The following is a 6,000-nucleotide window of genomic DNA, read 5'->3' as shown; positions in this document are numbered from 1 at the left end:
CTACCCGCTACGCTGGAGGATTATGTGCGCTGCAGCAGGTCGCGGAGCACCGCGATGCTCCGGAACAAGCTGCGTAAGGTAATGTCGCAGAAGCTGTTTTGCCGGATAGCGGACCATACCGGCACATAGTGGCCGACCACGCACTGGGCGAGGTCCTTGAGAGCGCTGCTGCAGGTCTCGGTAGAGAGGTGAACTAGGAGCAGGCGAGCGGCCATTGTCAACCATCTGAAAACAAAAGCCAATGTATGAGAACAATTTGCTACGAACTAAGCATTAGATAATGCAAAAACTATTGTGCCCCTTTAGTGTATGTAATTGTGCCGATATCCAGAGTCCTTAAATGTGACGGAGTAGATATCAACAGATATGCTAGTAAGCATGCACCAACCAGCAAATGATGCGACATAGCACGGCACAAGGTATGATGATAAGTGAATTCTCAACAGTGAACACACGAAACATCAATTGATACGTGATGAACTTTAAACACTCATTGCTATGAATTCAAGGATAATGCGTTTCCATATTCACCTGACATGGTTAGATGGTCCGATTCGCCGCTGGGCTGCCACATTTCAGACAGAGCCGTTCCGAACGCCGGAACCAAGAAGGTACAGCAGCTGCTTGCTGGTGCTCAGCTGCTGAATCAGGTCGACCGGCAGGTTTGGCACGGGCCCCGACCTAGGCTTGAATGCCACAACGTCCCTCTCCCAGACCTCTCCAGCACAGGTGTTGCCAATGGGTCCAGAAAAAATTTCGATCCCATGGTCGTGCCATCCAGGCTCAGCAGCAGATGGAGGAGGTTCAGCTCGCTGCCGTGCAGCTGTCAGATGAACCAGTGTGGGGTACTCGGTGGCCAGTTCAAACAGCCGGAACACGTCGCCTATCGTTTCGGTATCGGCGGCCGTGCCATCGCAGCCGCGCACATTGATGCAACCATCGCACTGCGGGCTCACGGAGTGTAGCTCGTTGAATAAGTGCGGGGCGCGGCCGAGCTCGGACGTAAAATGAGTCACTTGGCGGCTGCCTGGCTCAGTGATGACAACCACGTGTTTTTCGACGGCATTCGTCTGGCTCCGTGTGGCTCATGTAGTTCCTACCTTCACGGCCTTTGGAGTAGAGAATGGTCAAACCTGACTCATTGATTGCTTCTAAATTTTAACGAGCCGTCTCCTTTCTCGCTCTGTCTCTTGCGCAGCAGATCTTCCTAGGATCTACCATATTTGATTTTAAGTAGCCAGTCCGTCTCTGCTGTCATGTTGAAAGGCGTTGATGATAGCAGCAGCGGCCCGGTTCGAGCCACCGCAGCTGTCAACCGCCAGAGGGGTGTTAGATCGTTAACGCCATAATATACAGTGGCAGTGGTCTCACCCGGAACGAACAATCGGTGTCGTCGCCACCTTCTACCATGTACGGAACCGTGTAAGAATCCGTGTTCTCGGCTGACTCGCCAGCGCTAAGATCACTTGGTTCCGGAGCAGTCTCGGGGTCAGCACTAGCAGCCAGCGCTGGCTCAGCAGGCGGTGCGGGCTCAGCAGACGGCGGGGGAGGCGACCCAGGTTCAACAGCAGACACTGGCGGCCGAGCCACTACGCTCCTGGAGTTGTCTGACCATCCTCCGCACCTCGCGAGCCTCCCTAGTCACAATCGTATCCCGGTCATATGACCCCGGGGTAAACTTCCGGCGCCTGCACTGGTCCTTCATGGCAACCTCCTCCTGATACGCTGTGTAGGCAGCTGGGCATGGAAAGTTGCACTGAAGCTTGCACTTGCATTTCGCGACATCAAGAAACTTGCTGAATTTCGCGGTGGCGGCGTTGCTCTGTCACTCTCTTTCTTTCGTTGATTTCGTGCTGATAGCTCTGTTAAGATGATATCAATCCCGCTCGATCAACTTTGTCACGTATTTTAGATCATGAACAGGGGTCGCTTCGTTGGTCCACAGTTACCTAATTTCTACCGCCGCAGACTTGAAGATGATATTAGTGATACTCTTTTTCGATTCGCTCAGCCACCTGGTGTAGCTTAAGGCCTTCCCGTAGTCGTCAGCTGGTGTTGGGACAGTGGAGCCGGGTGGCCTCTATCGCAAAATGTTTTCTGCGCGACCGTTTAGCTTTCGGCATGCTTCAAGTAATTTTTCGAAAGAAATGTTTCAGTACCGGCAAAACAAAACGAATAAACCCATATATCCCACGCAAAAGCACATAAATTGCAAATCAACATCACAGTGATGTGTTAGCAACAACAAACTTGAACCTAACCCGGTCTGGTAGAGCGTTCTCATAACTGCAAAGTTTTGGGTTTTACCAAAAATTAATGTTTCTTACTAAACAAATCAGCTTAAAAGCTGTTTGGCAATGCTTTGCTGGTGCTCTTCATGATATCTATTTCATACTTAATCCACCAAGTGCCAATAGGGTGGAAAGTGGCAGCTTTGAGGCGTGTTGGATGATGCTCCCAGTGCGTAAAATAGGTGGCGCTAGTATCGAATACGGTTTCCTTGGTCTATCTAAGAAAAACTGCTCTCGCCCCACGAATATCAACATTGGTTCGCCGAGGGCAGGCAGGAGGGGAGGGTTGCTGACTGGGCTGTACCGGTCGCTCCTGGCGCTCGCCCAGGTACCATGAGCCTCGGCAGCTGGCGGCGTCGAGGGCAGGCAGGAGGGGAGGGTTGCTGGCTGGGCTGTACCGGTCGCTCCTGGCGCTCGCCCGGTACCACGAGACTCGGCAGCTGGCGGCGTCGAGGGCAGGCAGGAGGGGAGGGTCGCTCCTGGTGCTAGCCCGGTACCACGAGACTCGGCAGCTGGCGGCGTCGAGGGCAGGCAGGAGCGGAGGGCTGCTCACTGGGCTGTACTGGTCGGGTGAACCGCGCCCCTGATTAGTGATAGCAGGTCGTGGGCGTGGTGTTTCCGATGGTTGCAGGGCGCCGCGCCGCCGGAACACGCCGTTTCACAATAATCATGCAGTGCAAAGTCATGGTGCACCTCATACAGCTATGCACAGCGCTGGGAAGCAGACCGTGAAATGACGGTCGCGAAACGCTAACGACTGTGGCAATTGCCACCTTACATCGGAAACCACGCAATACGTGTTTTTGTAGTGCAGTGCCCCGTCTTTGTGTCAATATTCTTACAGCCTGCGGCTCTGGGCCTCTTGTACTTAGCACAAACTATGCGTTAGAAAACGGATGCAAGATCGCATATAATCCAATTGATAAAATCTCTCAGCATGCCATTGAAACCGCCAACTATCAAGGCGTCAGAAAATTGGGAGTGCTTCTTAAGCCGAAGAGTGCTGGTCTGCGTGTCTCCGCGGATGGACAATGCCAAGAGAAGGTGGTGTGTTGAGTCGCCGAAACGGACGTCTGTTAGACGAGGAAAGGAGAAGTCATATCGATGCAAGTAAAGCAGGTGTAGCCGCAACCACACATGTCGCGCGAATACATTAACCACTTATGCATGCCATTCTTGGAGCGTCGACGTAAGCGCGGCCCGTCAAGAAATAAGAGCAGCACTATCAGAGCAGCCGGCTGGTTGGCGTGCGAAGTGCTGTTTGGCCTCACTCGATGCCTCTATTTATTCCAACCGGCTAACCGGCCTGAACTGTGATAGCACGCGTCATTACACAGTTTCGGAAGCCAGAAAAGTACGTACAACGCATTACTTCAGTGTCGGGCCAGTATAACAATAGATGGCGCCATCACACAAGACACACTAGCTCCATCTGCTCAACTCCGGTGCAGCGCAAAGCGCACATACAAGACCGTGTTCCAGCGACTAATGCACTAGCCTGGCCGCCCTGAGGTGGGCGCAGAACAATCAGATCCGGTAGGCGGGATCGCAGGGTAAGCGTAATTGCTTGTCAGTGGCTGGGTGTATTACCCCTGGTTAAATCCACAGGAGTATACCCATCACGACGAGCATGAGGCGCTCCGAAGGAAACCAGTGGCAGACAGCCGCCATTGCGAGCATTGGCCACTGTGATGGGGAAAGACTCGTGTCCGTCTGTCGCCACCAACACCGTCTTTGAATGTCGCTGTAATAGGCCCCAGGCTGCTGCGTTTTATACAGCCCTGCTGAGCTCTTCATTTACATGCATTCAGGCGCAGCGTTCGGGCGCCGGCGCATTCTCAATGTGGGACCACGGCTGACTCAAGAGTCTATGCAAATCAGGTGTAAGGTATAGTATGTGGCTCAAGGTTCAAGGACCAAATCAGGTTCAAGGTATGTCCTTCCAGATATGATAATAGACCTGGCCGGCTATGCAGGTGAGGGGTGAAGTGAGGCTCAAGTCGGGGATATGAAAGGGTAGATTATTGGGTCAAATGGGTAAGGCGTCCGTTAATTTACATGCACAGTATTTCCTGTCAAAGGGAGAGTTCCACAATTATGTGGGATTTTGACCTGAAATGGCGTTGTTGAAGGTCTTTCGGCGCTGTTCACCATCTAGTCCTTCTTGAGAACTAAGCCCCTATATTTTTTTAGCTATACGCCCGCGAAAATAGGAAAAGGTTTATCGGAAAGAGTATTTCAAAATTACGTCGGTATTCATGGCGGCTAAACAACACCACCTCAATCCTGGCATTCCATAAGCCATACGGCGATCAAGGCCAAAAATAATATAATTATCGAGGCGTTCATATCTGATCCATAAACACCATTTCCAGATATAACAGCTGTCAGTTAGCTTTAATCAATGTTGTGGAAGGCACGATGACGCTATCAATCCATGACGCGTTGAGGAGTATGTTTAACACAGAATTGCGCTGTCTAGAGCAGTCTGTTCCACTTAAAAGGCATACCAAAAGTTATAAGTGAGCTTGTTTCACCATGTCTGATGCTTGCTGCAACGTCCTCAGATGTGGAACATTCCCTTGGCGCTTTATGCTTTCTACTCTACGGGATGCTCTAAGGATTAAGGGTTCTATCCATCTAGATAGAAATTCATCTATCTAGGATATCTAGGATCCATAGATATATTTCTAGAGATGACCAGGATAAGGGGATGCTCTAGCCTTCTAGCCCTACCGTTGGCAGAACCACCACAACCCGTCGAGTTATAATAGCCAAACTCACCAAAAACCAAAAACGGAAAATGGGGCTGGTCGAAAACGGACTTCAGCGTTACGTCATCCAATCCCTCTGTTGGTGGCAATAACATCGAAGATGAAGTCGGCGTTATGACCCCTTGGTCGACAGTGGCGGCCAGAAAAAGCTTGCAAGCTTGTTCAAAGAAGGAGTTTAGAGCAATAGATGCTCCTATTGACCAAGAGAAGCCACGTCGTCGTGGGCCATGGTGTCGCATTTGATACATTTTTAGAACTGATGCGGTAATGTTTAATAGCGCGACCAATACTACTGGACCGCTTGGACTCCTGCACGCATGCTCCCCCCCCCCCCCCCGCCCTTGTTCTTCTTTCCCTGGCATCTCTGGAGTGGGTGTGGGAAGGAGCGGAGGAGGGGGAGGGGGGGAGTTGTCCGTGATAGCGCGTTTCCTGCGCCGGGTGGGCTGAGGCGGTAACTGGGTGAGTCATGGCCACAGCAGGGCGATAATGCGCCACGGCTCACCGACACAGGCGGCGGTGCAGTACTCTCTTGCTAGGGCGTCGTTGCGCCAGTCGTGTTTAGAGTCCCAAGCGTGGATATTAATAGGATGCTAAAATGCCCAGCGGCCATGTCTTTAAAAGCGTACAACTTGTCAGTGTCAAGGTTTGCGCGCTCGACACGTCCGTCGAAGGCTCCTGCCAAGGCGTCTCAGTTCCTGCCGTTGCTGTACCGTGCGTTTCGGTATGCTTTTGGTGCATGCGTTCTCAAATCTGCGCTGGGCCCGCCAAACGAAAGCGTGCCTTTAGCCTTCAGACTGCATGCCTCTATCTCGACCATCAATGCTGAGCAGTACCACCGGCGTTTGAGGGTTCGAATGGGAGTCGGTTATCGATGAGTGTACTGTACGTTTCAGCGCTCCGATGCCCCGCCCATTACGAAGCCCGACGAGGGATCG

Source organism: Pollicipes pollicipes, unplaced genomic scaffold (assembly GCF_011947565.3).
Source record: "Pollicipes pollicipes isolate AB1234 unplaced genomic scaffold, Ppol_2.1 Scaffold_4002;HRSCAF=4701_pilon_pilon_pilon, whole genome shotgun sequence".
NCBI classification, from domain to species: domain Eukaryota; kingdom Metazoa; phylum Arthropoda; class Thecostraca; order Pollicipedomorpha; family Pollicipedidae; genus Pollicipes; species Pollicipes pollicipes.
Note: the sequence above shows the minus strand (reverse complement) of the source record.